Below are 27,287 nucleotides of genomic sequence, written 5' to 3' on the forward strand. Positions count from 1 at the left end.
CAGACTCGTCCTCAACCCCGATCTCACATCACCCCACACCTGAGGAACCTCTACAGGCTCCCGATACACAAGTGAACACAGTTGAAGCTTCTCACCCACACGTACAAAGTACTACACCGTACAGGCCAAGCTTACCTGAACAGCCATGTACATTTTCACCAACCCCCCAAGACCGTCCGCTCAGCCAATTAGGAGGTCGCACCTTCACATAAATCACTCCCAAAGCATGGAACAACCCCCCACACCACATCAGAGCCTCCTCTTCTCTTGTTGGCTTCTGCAAGAAACTGAAGACCTAGCTCTTTGAATAGTCCCTTTGAGTCTTGCCTCACACACCTGCAAAGCACCAGGATACCGGCACGAGTGATAGTCCGCTATAAAAACACTCATAACATAACATACCATAACATAACATGACTCTCGCTTCAAGAAGTGGCCCACTGTCAGGGCATGTCTGCCCGTTCCCACAAACATGCCGAAAGTTTTTGCACGGCCCAGATCAACAAACTCAAGCTGGCCCACTTCTGCGCCTAGCGCCCTATTTCAAAGTTTAAAAAACATACATATCCTGCAGGATCAAAAAAGGCACATAAGAGACAGAGGGCCTGATTTAGCGTTCGGCAGACAGGTTACTCCGTCACAAGCAAGACAATATTCCGTCCACCATATTAGGGGTGAAATGCACCTGTAATAAGCAGGCTAACGTCTATAGCGCTTGAGAAGGCATAACCTGTCCGTCGAACTCTATATCAGGCCTAGAATCTAGTACCATCTATTGGTATTAGCCATGCTACCTGTCTCGTAATTGATAAACAGGTCAAGCTTCCTCTAAACTATCTAAATGAGTCTAGCTGCCTGACCTTGGGCCCCTGAAATAGCATAGGACCTGGGGAACAATGACCCCTCTGCCTCCCCTCCCCTCTTCTGATAGACCAGCCTTTCCATGTCCACCTTTAGACAGCCTCATTCCACCACCCCATACTTGGGATCGCACAGCAGGAGTCTCTTCCATACTGGAAATAATTGCACTACGTCAAAAGCGCTTAAAAGTCTAAACATGATACTAATTTTTCTGGCAGTTGTTTACCTGCGACCCTCTGCATTGACCACCTTATAATTCTGCTCTAGTGATTAACAAGGGAGTGTTCCTGATGCCCATACACTTCACAAAGCACGGTCAGAATTGTCTGAGACGGGTCACGCAGAAAAAGGGAGCGTGACTGTCACTCAATCTCTGTGATCATTCGCTAGGTCCATTGGGCCCCTTGATTTGTGATTATCATACCCAGGGCAACTGGAATTATGTGATTGGGCGGCGATTTTCGCACAATTATAGATTTGCCACATTTGCCACATAATCCATCATATACTGCATAATCTGCAGATTTTAAAGTTAGTAAAAATGCAGCAACATGTTTTGCCGCGCAGTGGAGGCCTTTGCAAAGTTTGACTGCTCACGTTTATGTCATTTATTGCTATATTTGTATGTTGATCTGGTACTAATGAGGTACAACTAGTGCCCAGACACTCTTAACAAGCCTAAACATGACAAAATAATGTAGAAATTCTACCTTAAAATGTACTGCATAATGCCACATACTTTGCCCTTCATGCCGCATAATTTCCTCAACCCTGCAGCATAATTTGACCTTCCCCTGCCGCATAATTCCAGTGGCCCTGATTATACCGTATGAGGTTAATTTGCATTTGTAACCATAGAACTAAGTAAAGAGTTAGGTAGGTGTAACCAGGGTATTGCTTTGTTTCGGTGTGCCTACAACGTTTTCATAAAACATTAACATCCCCTGACAGTTTTTTTATTTTAATTTCATTGTAATTAATGACAAACCTACACCACACCTTAATGGCATTAATGTTAGTTTATTTATCATGCCCGGAGCCCCAGTATACGTAGGCCCGTCGACAACAACCAGCCTCCGTCACAGTCACGCGCCCAGTGCGTTCAAATATCACAGGCCTGAGTGTACGTCGTGTACGTCGCGGACGTGACATCCGCTGCAGACGGGTCACCGAACAGCGTCACGAATGTTAAAGTTCAGGGCCGCGGCGCAGCGGGCGCTGTCAAGCCATGTGACCCTGTGTGAAAAGGAGAGAAGGCCACAGCTGTGAGCAGGGAGACAACATACTGATTCCAGCAGTAAACACGAATATATATATATACATATCTACGGACTCGGGGTCACGTGGGGAGTGGCCTGTTCTGCGCATAACACAGGCTCCAGTGTCAGACAGGGTATCATCTTATGCACAAGGGCTTTCCCGTCGTGTGTCTGCGTGCATCACAGCCACCCCCGCATCTGACGGGAAGTGGCAGCGTTCCCGGCACGTGCCGGGGACTAGATTACGCCAAATTTGCACTGGTGCAACAAGTGTAGCAAATGCTTTTTGCATCGTCTTTTTTGTTGTTGCGTTTTGCACAACAGAAAGAGCTCTAGTGCGCATTACTTAAAGGTTCTTGCACCTTGATAAAACATGTAGCAACTACAAACGCTGCATTTTAAAGCACTGTTATTTAAATATACAGTCTAAAACCGCTAAATGCTTTTTTACAGGCAATTTTCAAGCGCAGCCACTTAAATATTCCAATACTTTGGAATCCTCCTCGTGAGACCTATTTCACCGTAACAGCGAATTATGCATGTAAAAAGAATGCAAAAATAATCTTGTGTTCAATACAAAACGCTGCTCTGCGAAGCCTTTAGTATTGTAGAAGAAGCAGTCCCTGCCTTAGAAAAGACATTTGAAAAGTTCATGGCAGGAGAAACAACACCAGTTTTGAATACTATGTCAGGACCTAATTCTCATAGTTGCTGACTGTGCCGGTTAATAGCGAACCATCATTTCTGTGCCAGATAATTAAATATGAATGGAATTTAGGCCTACATATGCCAGGGGTACATCTAAAAATAAATGACCAATTGCTGCAATATCCCAGGGCACTAACAGCTGCATTTACAGAGATCTCCAGCAATAGCTCGTGGTGCTGCTTATTACAGGATGTTCAAGTGTTGACCTGTTAATGGTGCTGTTCAAACATAGAAGAGTTGCAGTTAACGTGTGCATCAGTCGGTCACGGTCGATCACCTACACTTAAATAGACCTGGAGTCAGTGCTTAATTTGTAAAAAAGAATAAGTGCCAAGCTCTCGTCAGGACGCCACTTCCGCCTGCGCCACCCATTGCTGAAGTCAGTTCTGCCAATTACAGGAACAACCAGACTACTAACCATCACTCTCGTAGAAGCATGACAATTCTGACCATTCCAGGCCCCCAAACCTAATAGAATGGCTTTAGCAGCAGGTAGTAGTCAGGTTTAATGTATATTGAATTAATAAACAACTGTTGTTGTGCTGGTCTCCAAATTAGACAAATAGTTCCACCGTGTGGCTGACTGTCATAAGTGCCGGTGTTGGCAAATAAGTGCCGAGCACTGGAAACCACTGGTTCAAATAAGGCACTGCAAACACAAGGAGATGATGGACGGAGCACTGAAACTTTTCAGACACTCACCCCAGTCACAGATCTGGGTTGAATCCATCATCGTTCTTTAGCTCACTTCGCCACCCCAGTCCATATGCAAATCAACCTTGACCCTGGGCCTCATGGGAACAGTCCGGCCCGAACTGCCAGGCCAGGTGCTCCCTGGGCTGGAAACAAGCATCCTAGGACCGGTTTCAGGGTAACAGCCCTCATCAGCCAGGCTAGCTTGAATCCAGTGGCAAAGTGAGCAAGGGACCTACGTCTGCGCATACCCAGCCAACTTAGGGCGAACAAAGCAAACACCAGGAGATGATGGACGGAGCTCTGAAACTTTTCAGATACCAAACCCCAGTCAAATAAAACACTGCCTGGAGTGAGCAAACTGAGAGAGATCTTCTTGTTATGTGGAGTGGGGGCATTGGCAGCTCAAACACTGCACTGTATGCCATTGCTGATGCTCAGGGTGGCAGGACAGGTGCAGGTTATACCTTCACCTCAGGTTACTGTTCAATGGTCATCAACCCCTTATACTTACACTTTAGGTTACAGATACTGCTACAGTGGCCATGGATGCAGAGCCCACATTGACACATCAGTGTCCACATTGCTTCAAAACACGTAATGCACATGTTACATGTCATTTTTAATTTCACATAACCTCAATATGAAGAGCATACATTAGCATGCCATTTTCTAATATCTGCAGTATTTGAATTACCATTGTCCCCGTCCCCTCACATTACGTATTTTTGCCATATAGGTTTAAACACAGACTCGTTGTATAGAGTTACATTGCTTTGCAGCCCTTCCAGTATTCAAAGAAGTACTGTCACACCAGTTTACACATACATGCATGGGGTAAAGCTCTTTTGCCTTGTAACCCACTGGTAAGTAAAGAAATACTGCCATTCAAGTTCAAGTTCAATAAACTTTATTCGGTTTTTGTTATTAAAATTAAAACCATAAAAGTTACACAGATACAGTACAAACAAACAATAAGTTGTGACATAATTTAAACACAGACTCCATTGCCACACAAAGATTAATCTAAAAAGAAGTCTAGATAAAAAGACTATATGTCCATAAAGTGCCTAGATTTCATAGTTGCCTTTAAAAACCCTACAATAAAAATAATACAATCATCCTTCAACAGTTGGAGATGCATTAATGCAGGTCTAACCTGTTTAAAATGCAATTTCTTTAAAATAGGAACTAAAAAATGCCTCCTGGGGACTTCATACAGTTTACAAAAGAACATAAAGTGCAGCAAGTCCTGAGGAGACTTTCCGTCGCAGCCACAGGGAGCTAGCACTTGACCTCTAGAAGCCCCCTTGGGTCTTGCTAACAGGAGATGGAAAACATTCATCTGGAACCTGGTTAAAAGAAATATTTCATGTGACGTCAAGGACCCCATAAGGTATGGTTCAGACAGTGGCGTCGATTTTGCCATTCCATAGCCCTGGTTGTTAAGGCTCCATTGCCATTATCTTCATTCTCCTTTTCCTCCTCATCTTCATCTAACTTTCATCCTCTTCTCATCTTCCTCTTCATCTTTTCTGCCATCCAGTCCGGGTAATTCGAGGAAAAGGAAGAAAGCGCAACAGCTGTATGAGAATATAACAGATGCTTGCTTGCTGCAGCTATTGCTTCGTGTGATGGGTTGGTTGAATCAGCAACGCAGTGCTCCAACCCCGTAGCTCTTACATTTTTGACTTCTGTGAACCCCATTGTGAATCACTATTGGAAGCTGAGGACCCTGGCCTAAGCAGTTTCCATGATTTGAACCCCAAAACAATACACACAACTGTAGAAACAAGCATACATCAAAGAGATACAAAAATTAAGATTCTTTTGTTTAATTCACACAAAGATTCAAAAATCAAAATGTAATTTTAATGAGAAGGTTGGAGCATTTGAAAGTTTGGTTTTATTTCTAAAAGACACAGTGATATCCTAGACCCTAGTATATCACGTTACCTTTTTGTTCATAATATATGCTCTCTTTATTTCGGTCTTTACCCAGTTCTCCACTTTAGGACACAAACTGTGGGGAGAGGATGTGGTCTAATGGCTAGGGCGGCCGATCTCAAATTTGGGGGACCGTGTTCGAGTCTCGGAAATTCCGCTCAACATGCTGTGATTCTGGGCAAAATCACTTAATCTCCCAGTGCCTCACAAAAAGCCCTCTGATACCTTCAGGTCAAGTTTGAGCTATATAAAACTTCGGGGAAAAATATGTCCTTACTACTGTTTACTGTACTTGCGCTGCTCCCACAAATGAAGAAAAGGAAGCTAACTTCGTTTTTAGCCTTCAATTTGAAAATCTTTCACATTTGCTTTATTAACATGCTAATATTATTTGACATTTTTAGATAGTTGACAAACCCTTGAGTAGGGTTCGTGGACCCCAGGGTTCTATGTACCACAGCTGAAGAACCACTGTTTCTGCCATCTCCCGAAGGATACTTATGCGATCTAAATATGCACAGAAGAGGATCATTTAAAAGGTGTTGTGGGAGATAAGATGGTGTACTAGAGTTAGATATGTAGGGGCGGTGCATGCCATAGTCTGCATCCTTCCCACATAGCAGAGCAGCGACACCAGAACATGCCTTACCAAATCTAAGAATGGTGACCAGGTCCAGTGAAGCAGAGAACACAGAAATATCATCTGACATAAATATTGTGTCCTAAAAACCATTAAAAAAATATTATCCCATTGGTTGTAGATTTTATATTATTAACTACAACAAGGTGATATTTCTCTAGATAATGCTTAGGCCGTGATATTGATGTTAGCCAATATTTATGTACATGATATTCTGAACTACAACCATGCTCAACTTTGCTTTACCAGATATTGGTTACAATAATATCACCCTTTTGCAATGAAATTGTGGTTCCACACTGCTGATGTTCCAAGCACAGTCATTAAAATTCCAGTCTCTCACCAGCTGAAGGTAACCAGACATGTGCCGTGTGGCCAGTGCAATCTCATATATTTATTGCATAAGTGTGAAAAAAACACAATATGACAAATCACCTTGCAAACCTAATCCTAGCCTGATAATCTACAGAGAAAGACTAACACCAGCCCATCATGGCGGGGCAACGATGGGAACGGAACAATAGAACACGAAACACTTGCAGCCTTATATCACATCTCTGAACATCCACAACAGCAATATGATACAGGTGTTACTGTGATTGCCACTCATCACAAAAGTGAAATCAGAAAGCAAAGTAAAGAACAACAAGGATCTAACGCAGGAAAATTATTCACATGAGGCATTGGCGGGATGGGGATACCACAATTTCAAACAGCCAAGCAGTATGGGCGTTGTACCTTTTTCAGCAACAATCAAGAACTAAGGCTAAACCCTTAATATGTGGGGCTCTACAGGGTTCGGCTCTCAGCCTAACACTTTTTAATATTTATTTGGAGCCCCTGGTGATGTTAATCGAATCCTGGGAGTGAGAGTTAGATCCTACGCGGATGAAACTCAACTCCTCCTGGCTTTCCAGGAAAACGTGGCCTCCTCCCTTGACCTCTTCAAACTTTGCCTGAAATCTGTGGTAGACTGGATGAACACAAGTTGTCTGAGACTTAACACAGACAGGACTGAAGTTCTCTTTTTTGGTGTTAAACCCACCCCTTCACCCAGTCTTTGGCGACCTTCAGAGTTGGGTGTTTCCCCCAGTCCTGCTCCGGTGGTTAGAAACCTTGGAGTGAAATTTGACTCAGACCTCACCTTCGAGTCCAGGTTAAGTCTTTATCCACACCTGTTTTTTCATCCTCAGGTCTCTGAGAAGAATGCTGCATCTCATCCCAGCACAGAATTTAAAGATAATCGTCCACGCCTCAATAACCTCTAGGTAGGACTATTCTAACCGTCTGTACTTGGACCCCCTGGCCTTTTTGATTCAGTGCCTTCAAACCTTTCAGAATGCTGCTGCCCGACTGATTCTGAAGATCCCGCATCGAATCTCTGTGTCTGGTCCTTTACGTGTCTTCCACTGGCTTCTGTCAACAAGAGAATACAGTTTATAGCTCTGATCCTGGCCTTCAGGGCCTACAACCACAGGGGCCCTCTTTATCTTAACAGCCATTTCAAACCAAATACACATGAGAGATCCTTGAGATCCAATAATCGTAAACTTTTCAAAATCCCCGGTATTCACAGGGCCAGGAGAGGAGGCAGACCCTTCACCTTCTTGGCAATAAGCTGTGGAACACACTTCCTCTTAATTTGAGAAGCAGCCCGTCTGAAATTGTTTTTAGAAAGTCCTTAAAAACTTTTTGGATTACTGTTAAGCCATCCTTTAACCTCTTTTCTGCTCTCTTCTCTGGGTGATCATTTCCGCTAGCGCGGGGACACCTCCTTGGAGGTAGCTGTGTGCTCTATAAATGGGATTGTTTTGTATTATTGATCAGATTGTAGGCAGAGAGCATTACAGGTGGGGCGCCATGCACAGTAATGGAATGTTTGTGACCCTGGGCCCTCTGGAACCCATACAGCAAATAAGCCGTTCAGCTCTGTACTGCTCCTGGCATGGGAGGGTGCTGTATGTTTCATAGTAAAATCATGTGAAAACAGGCTGTTTAAAATCCTACCCAGCACAAACAAGCACTGGCAAAGTCAACAGATCTCGCCTATACAAAAGCTATTGATTTGCCAAGCGTTTTAGCTATGTTGTACACCAGGGTGCTGTTCAGTATGGCTAAAAGTTAGTGGCTTAGAGGAGAGTAGGGTGGAGTAAAGTATCATAGAGTGGAGTGGTGTAGAGTGGAGTAGAATGTCGCACAGTAGAGTGGTGTTGAGTGTCGTGGAGAAACATAGAGCAGAGTGGAGGGTTGTATAGTGGCATAGCATGGAGAGGAGTGTTGTGAAGTGGAGTGTTATAGATTAGAGTGGCCTAGAGTAGACTGTCATTGATTAAGTGGAGTAGAGTGGAGTGGAGTTTTGTGTTGGAGAATAGAGTTCCTTAGAGTAGAGTGTCATAGAGTAAAGTGGAGTGTTGTGGAGTAGAGTAGAGTGGATTCCCGTGGAGTAGAGTGGTGTAGCGTGGAGTGGTGTAGCATGAAGTGGTGTAGAGTGGAATGGTGTATAGTAGCGTTGAGTGGAGTGGTGCAGAGTAGCATAGAGTGGAGGGGCATAGAGCAGAGGGGGTGAAGTAATAAAGTCAGCAAATAGAAACAAAACAACTGTGGGTTAAATAACACACAAAGCTCATGGCAAACAATAGGAAGAATGTATTCCCAGGGAAGCTTTCAGAATGCCCTCAAGAACTCTTAAGTAAACCTGACAGCTGAGATGTCTGGTAGACTTCAAATTAAAAAGATTGGTAACATGGAAAGATAGATCCTCCAGCGTAGGAGACTCCTCTGGAAAGGAGCCTGTTAAAATGTAATCGTTATAGTACATGATATAATATAATGCTACATGATATAATATAATGCACCAGTATATCTTACCATAATCTTAACATTTGACCTATGGGTTGCACAAAGATCTCAAGCAACAAACTGTAGGAAGCTGGCTCTGTATATACTATACCAAAATGAGGTGTAGTGTGCACAGAGTCCAGTGGAACCCCAAAGGTAGGCAGAAGTGAAAGTAGATAGCACCTTACTCTCTATTTGTGATAGTGTGGGTGAGCAGTAAGGCTTTATCAGAAGGTAGTGTTACGCATTAGCTGTACACACTCACGCAAGAAATGATGTCACACACTCAAAGCCTGAACTCAGACCAATTTGTTTGTATCAAAAATATTATTTAGTTATTTTATTTCTAGAACCAAGCCAGGCCTAGTGCAGGTAAGTGAAATAATACTTTTGCAGATATAATGTAGTTCAATACAATTGGGATGCAGATTCAAATGCAGTTGGTTAATTTACAGGTAAATCATTTGTTTATAAAACAGTTGAATTACCGTTCAGATTACTTTTCAACAAGACTTCACAGCTTACTTTTAAGGTTACTTTTTCTACTCAGCGTGATATGCCTAGATATCACACTGGGACATTTCATAGAGAAAGGGTAGGTAAATCAGTTTTGGTACATTTGCAGTTTCTTAGGTCTTCATACAAACCAATTCCACACAAAAGATTTTTCACAAGAAAGCAGTCAATGCATTCCTATGGGAGAAAACCAGGTTATCGGTTTAACGGTAAGTACTTAGGTTTGGGAGCGGGTTTTCTGGGGTTAGAACCAGGGTTCCCCCAGAGTCAAGGATGCACTCACAAAGCACCCTCAGCAGCACTTGGGCGACCGGCTGCAAAGTGCTGAGGCCCGATGTTATCCAATAGGGGATAGGGGGTGTTAGACCTGGCATCATTGGCGTTGGTCTCCCTTCCTCTTTTCGCTTCCTATCTTTTATGTTGGCTGGATTTAGATGCTCTGGGAGCTGTGGCACTGCTAATCAGTGACACAGCGCGAATGCTCCCTGTGTAAAGATGACTGTATGAATTGGGATAACCATAATTGGCTTGTTTGGTTTACCTGTCAGTCCCTAGTATAAGTGCACTGTGTGTGCCCAGGGCTGGTAGACTAAATACTGCTGGTGGGCCTGCAGCGCTGATTTGCGCTACCCACAGAAGCAGCTTTTAAAGTATGTTTCAGACCTTCCATTGCAGAGTCTACCGGCAGTCCAGAACTGCCTTTGTAACTGTCAGGTGCACCCACTTCCCAGTCCCTGCACCTTCCCTTCGCACCATGTAAGACACCCCTATGGCAGGGTGCGTTGTCTGTGACAGGAAGAACATGCCTAGGTCTGTGTAGCATGTTCTAATAGCGAGTTACCCCACATTTCACTGTTTACTATTGTGAGGATATCCGTTCTCATAGGCCAGAATGGTCAGGCTGAGTATTACATTCCATAATCCTACCTGCCCCCAGGAACCTGATAAGAAATTCGAATTTGATATGTTTAAGGTCAGGACATTGAGATACATCTTTTAGTAATGCTCATTTGTATATCCCGTGTTCGAAAATGCCTCTTCTAGAAACTAGGTATTTTCTTGCCTAAGCTTTCCTGTAGGATTTGCTAGTATGTGTATTGGCAGTCTGGTTTTGGAGCAGCAGGGCCAGCTGGGTCAGACCTGGCTGGAGAGAGAGATCAGCATTCAGAGCATGGGGAGGGGTGACTCTTTGATCTGAGCAGGGCCCTGACTTGCAAGGTGAATGATGGCTCCACCTCCCACTGGGCGTCTGATAGCAGACCCCCTGATTCTCAAAGGGCAGGATGTCGCCTCATAAACCAAGTTCTCCCCGACCCCATCGAACTGGTTCTGGCTGGATTTAGTGATTTGTGACTTTAGAGAACAAAGACTTTTTAGGTATAAAATGCTGCGCTGAAACCTCTTTCAAGTGTGTTCCTTCTGGATGTCAAGACGAAACTCTATCCGAGTGAACAGAGGAAAGGACTTTGAAACTTTCACCAAGCTTGCTGAAGGAACTACCCGAGGGCCTGAATTGAGAGCGCCTCCTGCTGAAGTCTCAGGGACATTAGACTTCACCCCGTCAGCCGTCTGAATTCCTGTGCGAGGGATTCTACTTGCAGGTGAGGCCTCCGTCGAGTAATCCGGAGCCTCTAGTTCTACTGTGAGGAACGCGGACTGGTAACCCTTGTTAACTCTGTGTGGGCCGCCGCAGCTAAGAGAGAGCTGCCGCTACTGAGAGCCCACCTTAATTTGAACCTTTGGAACCTTCGCTGAATCTGCGTGGGCCGCCACAGTTAAGAGAGAGCTGTAGCCGCTGAGTGCCCGCCTTAGTGCCAGCCTGGTCGAAATCATCCTTTGTCCTGTGGGCCGCCGCAGTTAAGAGAGAACTGTAGCCGCTGAGTTCCCGCCGTTGTGCCAGCCTGGTCGAGATCATCCTTTGCCTGTGGGCCGCCGCAGCTAAGAGAAAGCTGCTGCCGCTGAGTGCCCGCACCTTTGCCAACTTTGCATCATCGTGATTTGTCCTGTGGGCAGCCGCATCTAAGAGAGAGCGCTGCCGCTGAGTGGCCGCACCTTTTACAACTTTGCATCATCGGGATTCGTCCTGTGGGCCGCTGCAGCTAAGAGAGAACTGCTGCGGCTGAGTGCTCGCACCTTTGCCAACTTTGCATGATCGTGATTTGTCCTGTGGGCCGCCACAGCTAAGAGAGAGCTGCTGCCGCTGAGTGCCCGCACCTTTGCCAACTTTGCATCATCGTGATTTGTCCTGTGGGCTGCCGCAGCTAAGAGAGAGCTGCTGCCGCTGAGTGTCCGCACCTTTGCTAACTTTGCATCATCGTGAGTCGTCCTGTGGGCCGCCGCAGCTAAGAGAGAGCTGCTGCCGCTGCGACCCCACCACGGAGCTGCACAACGAAAGTCTTCACCACCACCAGCCCGTGCCGCCGCAGCCACGTGCTGCTGCCGCTGAGAGCTCGTCTGTCCCTGAGTGACCGAATCATTGTGAGTGCACGCTGCGGACCACTGCAGCCAATAGTTGTGGTCGCTGGGAGTCCGCCTGTCACCGTCTCCGCGTCTTCGAGAATCTGCGTGCTGTGTCACCTTCCAACAGCAGGTATCTGGTGCGCAACGGGTCGCGTAGACCCAGGCCTTGAACTCAGTCAGTGCAGGGGCGTAACACAGGCCCCCGCATCCCCCGCAGTGCGGGGGGGCCCCAAGATCCAGGGGGCCCCCTCAGCACTGCACTTCAGACGGGGAGCTCCTGATAGAGTCCGGAGGGGGTCCCTCCACGTACCTTGCAGGGGGGCCCCCCCAATTATCGTTACGCCACTGAGTCAGTGCTACGTTCTGGTGAATACGTTATTGCATTTTTACGTCCATACTGATTTACGTGCATTGTGGCTTGTTAAAACGGTTTGAGAGTCTTGTGTTAAACCTTAGATAAAGATACTATTTTTCTATACCTACTTGAGTTGTGTCTTTTTGTGGTGTTGTTACTGCCTTATTGTGCATGGTCATAAATGCTTCACACACTGCCTCTGAGATAGGCCTAACTGCTCGTGCTAAGTTACCACAGGGTTGAGCAGGGGTTATCAAAGGGGTAGCCCACTTGCCCTAACTTAGGAAGAAGGGTCCCTATTTGGACATTGGTGCCAGCAATTGCCAACTAGAGACCCCCATTTCTAACAGGTGGCCTCCGCTTGGTGGCTGCTCATGAGCAGGCTACATGGTTGTGGGAGCAGAGCTCCTTGTGTTAGGCTCAGGGCAGAGGGGGATCTGAGTTAGGACACAATGTGCACCCGCAGCGGTGCACGGGGTTGTTTTCAATGGGATTTGCCGTTTTGGGATTTTGGCTGCAGGCTCGGTCCAGGAAGACTTCCGGCAAGAACCAACAGCTGGGCAGGTAAGTTGGAGGGCTCGGTGACGTAGGTGTACCTCGGGTTCTCTTCTCCAGGGAGCAGGGCAGCTGAATGCAGGGGTGTCTTTTGAGGTCGGATTTCACCATACCGGGCCACTCGCGGTTGGGGGAGGTCTCTGTACAGAGGCTGCAAGTGACATCAGGGAGTCCTGGAGGGGTCAACCCATGGTGTACTCCCAGTGACCTCGCTGGGACTGGTGGGCCACCCAGATTCGGGTTGTAGGCGTCGGGTGCAGTGGTGGTTCCAGGCATCAGGTTTCTTTGTCCTCAGCAGGCTTAGAGTCTGTCTTGGGAGTTTCTTTTGAACAGAGCAGCTGTTCACAGGAGATCCGGTCTTTGTTGAAAGCAGTCAGTCCTCCCAGGGTTCTGGAGGTCGCTGGCTGTAGGACAAGGCGACTTTCGGCTCAGGATCTCTAGAAACTGCAGACGGGCAGGTAGGGCTGGGGCCAAGTCAGTTCTTCTCTGCAGTCTCCTCTGCTGGGTTTCTTCTTTCATCTTTCTTCTTTGTAGGTTGTGGGAATCTGTCTTCTTGGTTCAGGGCTGCCCCCTGAATACTGTATTTAGGTGGCGTTTTAGGGTTCTCTAGGTAAGTAGCCAATGGGCTACTGACCTTAGGGTGACTACACACTTGCTCTGCTCACCCCACATGGGGGAGTGGGCACAATCCCCAATCCTGAGTGGAGAGTGCCTGCCATCTGCAAGATGGCGGGCACTGAAGAGTGGGCTTCACCTGCCTCCCCCACATGTGGGGTGGGGTTGGCAGAGGTGGGCGCACCTTCTAGGCTGTGCTAATTTTTCCCTCTTGTCTTCCTGCCGAAAAGGAGGGAGACAGGAAGGGGGCCTGTTCCTGATAGGAGGAGAGGCTGGGGCTCACGTTACAAAGGCCGCAAGGCATTTGAAGCTCACCTGCCACAAATGGTTCTTCCTGGCCTGGGGGAGGTATGACCACCTCTGGCCAGGAATGGCTTTGTTTCTGGGCTCAGGGAGCACAGGCTTCTACCCCAGGGGTCCAGAAACATGTCTTGTGGTGGCAGGCTGGTGTGGACCAGTCAGGGAACCCACCTGAGGCTGGTTGTTTTTCAGGGGGCATCTCTAAGATGCCCTCTGAGTGCATTGTATAATAAACCCCACACTGGCATCAGTGTGGGTTTATTATGCTGAGAAGTTTGCTACCAAACTTCCCAGAATTCAGTAAAGCCATTATGGTGCTGTGGAGTTCGTAATGACAAACTCCCAGACCATATACTCTTTATGGCTTTACTGCACTTGCAATGTCTAAGAATGTACTTAGACACTGTAGGGGTACAGGGCTCATGCACCTGTACCCTCACCAGTGGCATAGTGCACCCAGCTGACCTATGTCATAGGCAGTGGGTTGTAGGCATGGCACACAGGGATTTTCTCTCCACCACACTCAGCCTACAAATGCAGTGTGTGTATGTTAAGGGACAGGACCTCTAAGGGTGGCACAATATGTTCTGCAGCCCTTAGAGGCCATCCCTGGTCACAGTGCCCTTGGTACCCATGGTATCTTTTACAAGGGACTTAAATGTGGCCAGAGAAGTGCCAATTGGGGGTACAAAGGTATAGTTTTGGGAAAGAACACAGGCCCTGGAAACCTGACTTGTAGGGACCCAGGGCACATCAAGTCAAAGTGCATCAGAAATCTGGCAAAAAGTAGGGAGGGTTACTGCAACAGAAACCCAGCATCCTACACAAACATACAATAGCTCACTGAGCTATTATAATAAGAATACAAATCTGTGACCTACTTTTGACTAAACCCGGGTGGAGTTACCTAAAAACCCTGCTTCAAAGGAAATGGCAAATTGGAAGAAGGCAAATCAGCCGCCCAAGATGTACAACATGGGGGTTTGCTACCTGCGGCGAGGATGGCGAGGAGACCACAGCGAGGAGGGCATGGCAGAGGGCAGAGATGCCAGACCAGGTAAGTGCTACTTTGCCTTTCTCCTAACTTGAGTGTGGGCGGGCAGGGGCAAACTCCGCTACGCCATGTAGTCGGAGCTTTTATGCGCAGTTGGCAAAACTCTGCAAACTCTGCTTGTGGAGTAGAGTTCGCCACCCAGGGTTACTTTTAACACACAATGCTCTGCAGTAGGAAAAGTTATGTTGTAATGAGTCAAGTCTGTGACAACAAGCAATGGCAAAGCCAATAAATCTCAACTGTGTGAGATCTATTGGCTTTGTCCATATTTTTAAGAGCTGCGAGCTCCTGTGCAACATGGCTTAAAGTCAAGAAACAAGAGTGCTATGACATGCCCAGCATTCACCTTCTCATAGAGCGTTTTTTAAAGCTGTGTTGCACAGCAGCCCGTGCTGCTGTGCAATATATTATAAAAAAGCGGGGGAGAAGCAACAGGAGGGGGGACAGAGCAGCACTAACGGACAGTGGGAGGAGGGGGAATAGGGTAAACAAAATGAGGGAGGAGGGCATGAGAACTAGATGGGGCATGGAGAGTGGGAGGTGGGGAGGAAAAACTTGTACCTCAATCACGTCAGGAGCAGCGGATGGGCACTGATTAAGTTGAATCAATCTGTGCTTGGTTCATGCTCCACAGAAAGGAACAGAAGTGACGGTTGGCCGGCGCTGGCATATTAGAAGGCTGTAAATAAGAATGACACTGAAGCCAACAAATCGTAAGCAATGGGTGGGCTTCAAGCCCTTTAATGTAAACAATAGTGTTTCACAAGCGAGAGTGCATGCAGAGCATGCACTGTTGCAGGCTCAACTTAAAAATTATACATAGATCTCTCCATCTAATGCATTAACTACTTGAGCTAACTTCAGGACTGATTTAGAGTTTGGCAGGCAGAGTTGTCCATGTCAACAGTCCGCCTGCCCTATTTTTAGTCGGGTGGACTGCTAGGTTTATGCTAAAAGAGAAATATTTACACCATCGGCGTAAACCTTCCCCAGCAACCTGAGAGAGCACGGGCAATCAGAGGTAAGCTCTCCTGCAGTCTGTCATATTTAGAATGGGCCGTTGGATGGCTTATTTTTATTTTTACTGTCCGTCTCTGCTAAGGGCAATAAAAATAAAACAAACTACACCCACACCATGGGAGAAAACTCTTATGGTATTGGGGCCTTTAGTTTTTTCTTTTCCTAAAACAAACTCTCACTTTGTGAGTTTTTTTAAAATGAGAAAACTTTTTAAAGTTTGGTGTAAGCATCTGTCACCAATGACGGACCCCCTCCAAACTTTTACATGGCCCTGTATGAACCACGGTGGCGACGGTTCATCCAAAGCCATAGAGTTGGCCGCAGGGACGGTAGTGATCTCTATATTTCACGGCTTTTACTCTGTCCATTAACTTCTAAATCAGACCTTTAGTACCCTTCAACTTTATCAATACCATCTACTGCAAGTGCTTTACCCCTAAAAGAGGTGTGCGGGCCAAGAAATTAACATGAGGAGCCAAGCCAGAGCATAGGCAAGGATCTGGCTTGACTCTAATACCCTGTTCATGAGCTGAGCCTTGGAAATGTTTGGCATGTAAATTGTGCAACAAACATCATGTAAAAGTATGATAAAACCTATTTTAAAAATGTGTTGATTTAACATGCACAAGCATTTGGTCTTATATAAGATTATATCACCGCATTAAGATTCATTTATTAAAAGTGATAGTTTTTAAATATGAATTAAGAGACATTCCTGTGCCCCCCCCCCCAATTCAGACACCAATGCCATTAGTGAACTAAGAGGCAAGCCAGTTGTCATGTGCACCCTATATATACGCTAGATTCTTACTACACTTAAAGCAGCATTATAGTCTATTAAATGAAGCAAGATATTGTTTTACAGCAAGAACTCAAGTATGTAAAGGTGCTCTCATGTGTAATAATGAAGATAAAGGAGAGTTTGTCAAATACAATGTTTGCTTAGAAGCTCACAGTTTGGTCCAGCAGGGTAGACGGGATTGATCTCACATTTTCTGGCTTCACGTTGTACAATGCAGCCACTTGATATGTATCTCTTTCTCTCTACTATCCATGCTTTGCCTTTAATTCTTGGCACATGAGTTTAGACCGTGGATGGCAAGCACAAGCCACATGAAAGCTGGGGACAAAAATAACAAAATATAAACCACAAACATGGTCAACTTCCTCTTCCGGTTACATACCAAATAAAGAGGAAGTCGTCATCAGATACTTCCTGCTCTTTATAGTTCTTGTGGCACAGTTGGTTTCTACCTAGAGTTAAGGATACATTTTGAAAAATGTATTTAAAATGTGTTTAAGATGTTGAGGAAGAGGAGTGCCATGGTTGTTTTGTGTGGGGTCATGAACTCTCTGAGAGTCTGCAACACATCAGGGAGAATCTTTTCTTGCCCTCTGCAGCAGGTCAGACTAAGGAAGAAGACTCTTTAGTCAATATCACCAAAAGGTGCTGAATTCCCTGCCGCTGCATTGGTTGAAAAGATAGGCGAAGATGCAAGAGTGGGAAAATGCAGAAAAGCAATCTTTTCCAAAGGTTTTGACAAGGTGGCATCCATTTAAGAGATTCACAGAGGAGTCTCCTCCTGTGGTTAAAGTAGATTCCTTCATTATAGGTTTCTCTTCCTAAGGAGTCTGATGTCACATGATGCTTTGCCAGCAGATCCAGTGGTTAAAAGATTGAAGCTGCTATTAAGAGGAGCAAACTTTGGGAATAGAACTAATACTTATACTAGTGATACCATTCAGTCTCTCCTGAGGGATTTCCAAGCCCTGGTTGACCACATTGTAATGATTTTCTGAGACTCTATCAATCTTGGAGCGGCAAGTCAGACATTTCCTTTGATTCTATAGGCACTGCTGCAGCTTTTTCGGGTGCTTCTATTGGCAAATGGAGACACCTTTGGATGAGAGCCTGTAATACTTTCAAATTAATGGTAATAGGTTTGTATAGTATCAAACAATACTTTGCATGTGCTTGAAATACTTTTCAATACAGAAAGAGATACTTTGTATTCAGGACCACACTTAGTACAGGTCCAGCGGTGACCAGCAACAGATACTCCAATACCATATACCCACCTGGCCCATAAACACACATACACACAGCCTGGTACTTACCGCTGGAGTCAAAGTTTATGATTTACCATTACTTCAAGATTAGTCACCTCTTATTCTCAACTAATCTTTCACTGATCAGAAAGTTCTTTCCTCTGGTCAATGGACCATTTGTTGAACTAGTTGATGGCGAAATGACATGAATTATTTCTTTTTTCAATGAAATAACCACAGACTCAGGAAAGATTTTAAGTCTGTATCTAAATTAGTTTCATGTGAACCACTTCAAAGTACAGTACAGTCTCCGTCACTCATAGGAAGGAAGATTCAATTAATAAATCATCAAATACATACAGCATACTTGCAATGACTTATGCTCAGAAGGGATAGGACAGAGAGAGAAGAATATTTGCACATTCACGAGAATTATAGTTACCTAGAATGGTGTGAAAACCAACCCCCTGGCCAAGGAGCTGGGAAGGGTCCCCCGGGAAAGATCAGGCGACAAAGGCTTCAGGACAGGAATCAGGACAGGATAGATGACCTCTCTATCAGCGACGCTTGCGTAGCACCCCTCTTCGACACTCTCTTCCTCCTCGAGATTCTTCCGCGATCTTCTTCTAAATTAATTAGGTTTAGATAGATGGTTCTTCATTCGATTCTTCATCAGCATCACTCGTCACTCCGACTGCATCCTGAGCACTGCAGCATTCAGTAAATATCCGTCTAACTAACTAACTAAGACTACCTCAATTATACTCTTCAATATTCATGTTACACCCATTAATGTTTCAATATCGTAAAACTACTAACTCTGGTTGGACAGGCAAGGGGGGAAGATCATCACACCATACTTATTTTTCATTTCAGTCTATCAGTCTACTGTTCAAAGATCCCACCCCTTAATTTTTAATTCAAAAACTTTATTCCCACCCGTATTCACATCATATTAGAAACAAGTGTACAGTTTATCATGTATTTCTATTCATCCAGAGGTCTTCTGTGCTTGTTCCCAGGGTGTGTATCTCTTGTGTCCTTGGACTGCGTTCAAGTATATCGTCACTTCTTTCGGCTCATTAAGGATGCGCGGAGGTCAGGTGGCTAACAGACTCTAGACTGGTACAAGAAGCCCAAATGCACACTAGCAGGAAAGTCAGAAAGACAAATATTAATTTAAAAAATAAATGGTTTCACTGTATACCACCTATCTCTACTCTATCCCTTTTTAGGTCTCGCCTACGCAGCGCGCATGCGCTGCATAGGCAAAAAGACCTTTTGCAATCACCATGGCTTTTCAGCCAAACACGTGCACGCGTTCCATTGCCTTCAATGGCAACGCGTGCACGTGAGGCGATTTACTTGCTGGAGCGAGTGCCGCCATATGGTAGCAATTATCGCTCCCGCAAGTAAATCGCACAGGCTCCCCTCCTCCTCCCTGCTTCTAGCGCGCGCGCGTGCACACACAACTTCAGGGCTTTTTTTTTTTTAAGCTTTAAGCACGAGGCGCGCGTGCGGCCAATGCTTGTGCTTTTGGTTCCTAGTCTGGTCCCGTTGCCTGTGCACTTCGATATGCCCTACCATATGTTGGCCAAACGTTATCTAAAGAAGTTTGCACATGTGTGCCATATGCGTTCATAGCAGCTAGCGATGCAATCAGGTGCACGCTCTGGGGACACGTCTCTCATCACTTTTCCTGCAAGGACTCCGACCTTGCTTGAACCTGAAACCAATCTGCTTGGGGCACGTGCTGCAAAGACCCCGCTTCTCAGCGCTTGTTTCTTAAGATCCGTTGTCTTGGAATGTGATCTGTGGGACCACCGGTGACCACAGACTTACGAGCTATATTCACGTTTCAGAAATATGTTACCCTCCAGGTTCAGTCTGATGCCCTCCCCTTACTGTGCGTTTGACCTCTTTCCACCTCCAATCCTGGAGGAGGCCGAGAATGCTTAAACGCCATCACTGGGCTGCAGAGGTGAGGGTTTCAATCAGAAACCTGGTGAGCCGTCTCTGGGTCTTCGGTGAAATGTGCTCCAGGGTTGATTAATGGCTCTGGGTGGATTATCCCTCCCAGACACGTGCTGATGGCAGGGGCTGAGGAGAACAACGGAATGTGTATTCTATGGGTATAATGAGTGTGTCACGTTTGTTGCTCGATCCATCCAGGTGCATCAGCGGTCGTTTTTGTTTCGATTCAGAGCCGCTGCAATGCATTCTACATGCTTATGCATTACCCTAATGAAGCAATTCATAAACACAAACTATGTCCTTTTCTCAGAAAGTATATTTCATCATGTCTTAACGCAGAGTTTTGAGATGTGACTCAGCAACTGATCCAATTCAAATTCATTCTCTAAAGCCATTATAGAGTTATTGTAGCCATATTTGCTAATCAAGCTACTACCTCATGTTTTTAAACCCTGTTTCTCCTCTACCAGTTTCCAGTAAATCCAGCGGCAAAAACTGTGGGATGTTTGGATTTGTGCCTACTTGTAATAATAAATAATGATATATTTATATATAGGGTTACTTTTTTAGGTCGATCTTGGGCAGCGCATGCGCTGCTTTGCGAGCCATGCTGTATTGGAGTATGTACGTGAAGCCTCGGCCACTCTCCACCCATATTTGTCATTGGTTTGTGTCATTGTCCTTCGTAAACGCTGGCTTCTGGTTCGATAATAGGCTTGTTAGTCCCTCCTTGTCTTCATGTAACCTCCCATGAGGACTGGCCCTTTTACTTCGGTTGTTACACGGTACGTCTTATTTACTCAGTAAGCACTATTTTGTTTAATGCGTTTTTTCCAACCACAGGCACTGCATGCTTTCCTGCAAAATTCAGCGTGCCTTGCGTGTTTCACGTAGTGCTTTTACAAAAAAAGCATTTGTTTGTCAAATTGACAAATGGTTTTTGGTAAAAACACCCCATACGGCGCTTTCACTTCAATAGCAGCCGCGGACCTTTCTTTAGACATGGCTCGTCTACAGTAAGGAGCGTGGCCTCTACTAACGTGAAAGCCAGCATGAGGCATGTGTAAACAACAAGCAATTGCAATGCAATAGGCCTCGCATTTTAGAAACTTTTGCCTATTGCAGCTTTTTAAAACACAAATAAAAGGCATTGTCATTTACAATGCCAATAGCTCAAAATCAAGCAATTGCGAGACCTATTGCATTGCAAATGCTTGTTAATCATTATTACCTTCCCCGCATTAGCATTAGTAAAATAGCTGGGTTTAGTTTTGGCAAAGCAGATGCCAAGCATGTGAGCTTTCAAGCAGCCATTTTAATAGCATCTGTGCATGTGCAAGAAATTCCCTCCAAGCGACAGCTTGTCATACTGCGTAGATGCAGTTGAGGCATGCGCAATAAAGATCTGCTGTTAGCAGCCATTTTAGAATTTCGCTCGAGTTATTTATATTAGCAAACACGTAGGCAAGCTTCTCTTTCTCTTATATTCATTGTGGTGCATATTTATTTACACAATACGTGGTTGATACAATGTTAGAACTTAAATGAGAGGATTGCTTCCGAGCAAGTCTCTTTTCTACGAGTCCTTGCTCCATCAGAACAATGCAGTGAGAAACCAATGCAATCATATGGGAAAAGGATAGGTGAGTAACATACAGGTAAGTAAACAGTTTTGAGTTTCCGTCTCCAGGAGTTTTGGTCAACACTGGGCAAGGGTCAAACCAAGGTAGGTACTGCACCACCAGCGGCACTGGGGTGCCCGGGTGCAGAAGTCACTGGGTCCAATGTTATCCTATGGAGGCTGGAGGCACCTCGAAGAGGCAATGGTTGCAGGTAAGTACCTGCGGCTTAGGAACACAGGCCCTGGGGGGTAAAGATCAGCACTGGAGAGGCCACAAAAGATCACAGAGACTGCACCACCAACAGCACCGGGGCGGCCGGGTGCAGAGGGCAAAGGAGCCATCGGGCCCGTGGAAACCAATTAAGCTCTTCGATTGGGGAAAATGGCTGTAGGATCAGTTCCGAAGGCTGGCTGAAGGAATCCCATGACTGGAGAGATAAGTTAGATAGTGGGGGGATACCGAGATGATGGGACACTGTTGGTTGGGCACACCAAAGCTACGGGTGCAGGGGTGTCTTTTGGCGTTGGGTTTGCGCACCAGATCTGGTCACGGTCAGGGGGACACTTCAGGTTGGGCTGAAGGTGTGCAAGGGAAAATCAGGAGAGGTTGTCCAATGCTGGATTCCATGTAAGGATCACCGAGGAGACTTCAATGGGTTGGTGGGCCGCCTGGACTCGAGCCATAAACATTGGGTGCTGAGTGGTGCAGGTGTCCTTGTGTTGGTTTCTTGTTGGACAAATCAGGTTTCCACAGGAGACAAGAGTCTTTTTTGAAGACAGCACAGGTCTCTGTGATTGTTGGGGGGTGCTGGCTGAGGGCCACGCCAGTTTCTTGAAGCAGGGTTGCTGGAGGAGGAGACAGGCCAGTAGGACTGGGACCAAGTCAGTCGTCGTTTTCTTCTCCACTGCTGCATGGCTCTTGAATCCTTCTTTGTAGGTCCTCAACCCTAAGAGACAAGGTTAAGGGGAGCCCTTAAATACTAAGTTTAATTTATTTATTTATTAATTTTATAAAGCGCGACAGCTACCCAAAAGGGTTTCCCGGCGCTAGAAGACGAGGGCACTAAACAGACACCAGAGGAATTATTGGTCGAAAAGCCAGGTCTTGATGGCTCTACGGAAGCGGACATAACAGTTCTCGCTACGAATTTCAAAGGGGAGTGAGTTCCATAGTCGCGGTCCCAAGTTAGCAAAGGCGGCACCTCCTTTTTTAGAAAACCTGTACCTGGGTACAGTGAATAGATGCTGAGAGGAGGAGCGAAGGGAACGTGAGGGAGTATAGTGTTTGACAAGAGACTGAAGGTACGCCGGAGCGACCCCAGTTCTGATCCTGTGCATAAAGCTCAAAGCCTTAAATTTCACGCGGCTCTCAACTCTGAGCCAGTGGAGTTCCCGAAGTCGAGGGGTGATGTGGTCGGATCTCCGACAGCCACCGAGGAGGCGGGCGGCTGCATTTTGCACTAGTTGGAGTCTACGGGTGACTGCCCTGGAAGCCCCCAGGTAGAGAATGTTACCATAATCCAACCTCGAGGTCACCAGGGCATTCACTACGGACTTCTGCACGTCCGTGGGTAACATCCAGAAAATTTTCCGGAGCCATCTCTGCTTGATGTTTCATGGACAAGGTGTTATCAATCGTAACACCTAAATTCCGTACGTGCTCTGAGGGAGTGGGGAGAGGGCCCATCACAGCTGGCCAGTGCCTAGGGTTCCAGAGTTCTTGTTTGTTGCCAAGCACCAGAACCTCAGTCTTGGCTCCGTTAAGTCTGAGTAGGTTAAGGCACATCCAATCAGATATCTCACTGAGATCTGTCTGTAAGCGAGAAGGCAGAGTTGGGTCTGCTTGGGAAAGGGAGAAAACAATTTGGGAATCATCAGCATAAGTGAATAAATTTAAACCAGAACGTTGTGCAACAAGGGCTAAAGGGGCAACATAAAGGTTAAAAAGGAGGGGGCTAAGGATAGAACCTTGGGGAACCCCGTGAGGCGAAGGATAAATTTTGGATTTCGAAGGATGTGAAGAAATTTGGAAGGTACGGTCCGAAAGGAAGGAAGTAAGCCATTTCAAGGCTTTCCCACCAATGCCCATAGTTGCGAGGGATCCGAGAAGTGTCTTATGTGACACAGTGTCGAATGCCGCACTGAGGTCCAGCAGTACTAGAGCCACTGTGTCACCACGGTCAAGCAAGCAACGAAGGTTTTCTGTGACTCCCAGAAGGGTGGTCTCCGTCGAGAAGCCGGAACGGAAACCGGATTGCGAAGTGTGTAGGAGATTATGAGTGGTCACAAAATGAGACAAGTGCTGGTGGATGTGCCTCTCCAAAATTTTAGAAAACACGGGTAATAAAGAAATGGGACGAAAATTGGAGTGGACCTTAGGATCTGCTGTGGTCTTTTCAGCAAAGGAGTAACCATTGCGTGCTTCCAGCAGCTAGGAACAGTAGCCGTATTAATAGAATGATTAAGTAAGGTGCAAATAGTAGCCAGATGGGAGGTATCCAAGTGACGTAGCACTGAAACAGGTATGGGGTCACAGGGTGAGCCTGATTTAACTTTCCCCAGGAGGTCTCCAAGACTAAGTTGATGGAGGGGAGGCCAGCACTCAAGGAGAGCACTAGAAGAAGAAATCGAATCGGTAGGCTCTCCAGAACTGTCGGTGGGTTTACAGGCTCCATGTGCAGCGATGTCGCTATATATGTTATCGATCTTAGAGATAAAGAATTGTGCTAGTTCATCACATTTAGTGTTGGATAAGGGAGGGGGTTTGGCCGAAGTCTCTGAACCAGCAAGATTTTTAACTACGTTGAACAGGACTTTAGATTTCTTAACAGCTTCCGATATCATAGTGGATACATGGTTGGCTCTGGCTGAGACACAAGCTTTATGATACAGTTTCAACTCTTTTTTGTAGATAAGGCCCGCAGCTGGACAATACTCCCTTCTCCAGATTCGTTCTAGCTTTTTACAGCGAGACCTGTCAGATTTTAAAGACACGTTGTACCAAGGAGCGGGAGTTTTGTGAGGTTTAGATTCCTTAGCAGTGGCCGGGAGGCAAAAGTCAATGGCTTCCAGGAGCCATGAATTGACAGCGCTAGCAGTCATTTCGATGTCCAAGGAATTCGGCATATCTTTAATGGGATGGTCAATAAGAAAGGAGTTGAGGGCAGCAATGTCCAGCTTGGCCCAGTCTCTTTTGCTAGCTCTCATTGGGGTACTAGGAGGTGTGGCTTTACTTACGGACAAGGCACATCTGATCAAAAAGTGGTCAGACCAATGAATGGGCAAGGCCGGAGAACATAGCAATTGGGAAATGTTTGAAAAAATGGGGTCGAGAAAATGACCACAGCGATGAGTGGGGCCTTGGTTTTGGAGGATCCGATTCATAGCCTCTAGGTCAGCAATAAGATTACTGCTGGTGCTGTTCCTAGTATCCTCTAGATGGATATTGAGGTCACCAATTAGCATAAAATTGCTAGATGTGACAAGGACTGAGGCAATATAATCTGAGAGTAAGGCCGTCCAGGCATTCACGGGGTCTGGTGGACGATAAACCAGGAGTCCACTAAGGGTAAATTTGGGGTGAAGTGCAAGTTTAAAAAACGCAGTTTCACTATTGCCGATCTTGACGGGGTCAAATTGACATTGAAAAACATTGTTAAAAATTATTGCGATGCCCTCCCCCGATCTTATTAGGTCGGTCGTACCTGACTATAGCATAGCCAGTGGGCAATGCCTCCGCAACATCTGGGCCTGAGCTCTCATGGAGCCAAGTCTCCGTGAGAAACAATGCATCTGGTGCGTCCTCCACCAGTAAGTCAAAGATCTCACGTTTGTGCCTGTGGAGGGAGCGACAGTTTAGACTAAGAAAGGTAAACTGTAAAGTGTCGGCATGGGACGTTCTAGGCCCAAAGCAGCTGCACAACTGTGGAACTCCCAAGGAGAAACCGCAGTGAGAGCAGGTCTGAGGGAACTGGCCCGACATGTCAAGGATGATAGCTTCCTGCTCAAACTTGGGTCGTAGAGCATGAAGTTGTTTGGAATCATATTTGACTCTAGGCAGGGGAGTTAGAACAAGGTGTGTGGTCCCTGGGCCCGTATGGGCACGGACGGGCGCAGACGGGCTTGCCTTTGGCGCGCCTTCGGCGCGCCATCGGCGCGCCCGCTGCGCGCATCCGCTGCGCGGCCGAGCGAGACACATCAGTTAAGGGGAGGAGGTAAGGGGCGTGGCCTGGAGTCAGGGGGCGTGGCCTGGTCTCCGGGCTTCCCCGGGAATGACGGCGAAGCTTCTGCGACCCGCAGCAGCACCTTAGTCGGCAGAGCGGGGAGAAGTAGCCAGAGGGAAGAGTCAGGTGAGTAAGTGAGGGTTCCAAAAAATAAAAACACAACACAACACTAGTACAGTTCTAACAGCGATCGTTGCTCCCGGCTTTCCGCCTCAGGAGTAGGTCAGTGTCAGTCAACAGCGTGCGAAGGAAAGGCGCGGTTAAAAAGGATAAAGGGGCGTGGCCTGTAGTCAGGGGGCGTGACCTGGTCTCCGGGCTTCCCCGGGAATGACGGCGAAGCTTCTGCGACCCGCAGCAGCACCTTAGTCGGCAGAGCGGCAGAGCGGGGAGAAGTAGCCAGAGAGAAGAGTCAGGTGAGTAAGTGAGGGTTCCAAAAAATAAAAACACAACACTAGTACAGTTCTAACAGCGATCGTTGCTCCCGGCTTTCCGCCTCAGGAGTAGGTCAGTGTCAGTCAACAGCGCGCGAAGGAAAGGCGCGGTTAAAAAGGACAAAGGGGCGGGGCCTGGAGTCAGGGGGCGTGGCCTGGTCTCCGGGCTTCCCCGGGAATGACGGCGAAGCTTCTGCGACCCGCAGCAGCACCTTAGTCGGCAGAGCGGCAGAGCGGGGAGAAGTAGCCAGAGGGAAGAGTCAGGTGAGTAAGTGAGGGTACCAAAAAATAAAAACACAACACTAGTACAGTTCTAACAGCGATCGTTGCTCCCGGCTTTCCGCCTCAGGAGTAGGTCAGTGTCAGTGGTGTTACTGAGGTCGGGGGCAATAGCCAATGGCCACTGTCCCCTAGGGTGACTACACCTTTTGGGTGCCCCCTCCCTTTAAGAAGAGGGGCACATTCCTGTTTCTATTGGGCCTAATTCTTCAATTCAGGATGGAGAATTTCTAACAGAGGTGTTCACCTCAGCTCCTGGCTACCCTAGGGGTGTGCCAGGCTACGGTGGACACTTCTACTCTGCTTACTAATTTTCCCACCTATCCTGCCACCAAAAGTGGGGCCTGGACAGGGGGGCGGAGATCTCCACTAGTTTGAGCTGCCCAAATCAGCATATCATAAGGTGAGAGCCTTTAAGGCTCATTGCCAAGTGTTGCTGTTCCTGCCAAGGGGAGTTGTGAAGCACCTCCAGCCAGGAAGGCTTTGTTCCTGACCTCCGAGAGTACAAAGGCTCTCACCCGATGATGACAGAACCCTGTCTGGTGGTGGCTGGCTGGCAGGGACCAGTCAGCCAATACACTAGAAGAACAAGTTACTTACCTTCGGTAACGCTTTTTTTGGTGGATATGGTATCTGCCTGTGGATTCCTCACCCTATGAATATCCCCTGCGCCAGCATTCCGCAGAAATATTTCCTAGCTCTCCACGCCGACGAGGTCGTCACAATGCTATGGCTCCGCACACGGCTCCGCATGACGTCACTGGAGCAATAAGAGGGCCACGTCGGCGTGATGACGTCAGTTCCACCCATTTTTTCCGTGACTCCGAGGGGAACGGGCGGACCAACCATAGAGACAATGCATACATAGTACACAGTATTCACACAAATA

The 27,287-nt window shown here is 46.7% G+C and overlaps 1 long non-coding RNA gene across 2 annotated transcripts in view; it reads right to left on the reverse strand.

Annotated features, from left to right (window-relative positions):
• Window positions 1-1,874: 1,874 nt before the first annotated feature.
• Window positions 1,875-27,287, reverse strand: part of LOC146796461 (uncharacterized) — a 121,065-nt gene continuing 95,652 nt past the window's right edge. For both annotated transcript variants that reach the window (XR_014969619.1, XR_014969620.1), the window contains one exon: window positions 1,875-2,097. This is a non-coding gene — a long non-coding RNA (uncharacterized LOC146796461). The remainder of the gene's footprint in view (window positions 2,098-27,287) is intronic.

The sequence above is a fragment of the Triturus cristatus genome, chromosome 10 (genome assembly GCF_964204655.1).
Source record: "Triturus cristatus chromosome 10, aTriCri1.1, whole genome shotgun sequence".
Taxonomy (NCBI): Eukaryota; Metazoa; Chordata; class Amphibia; order Caudata; family Salamandridae; genus Triturus; species Triturus cristatus.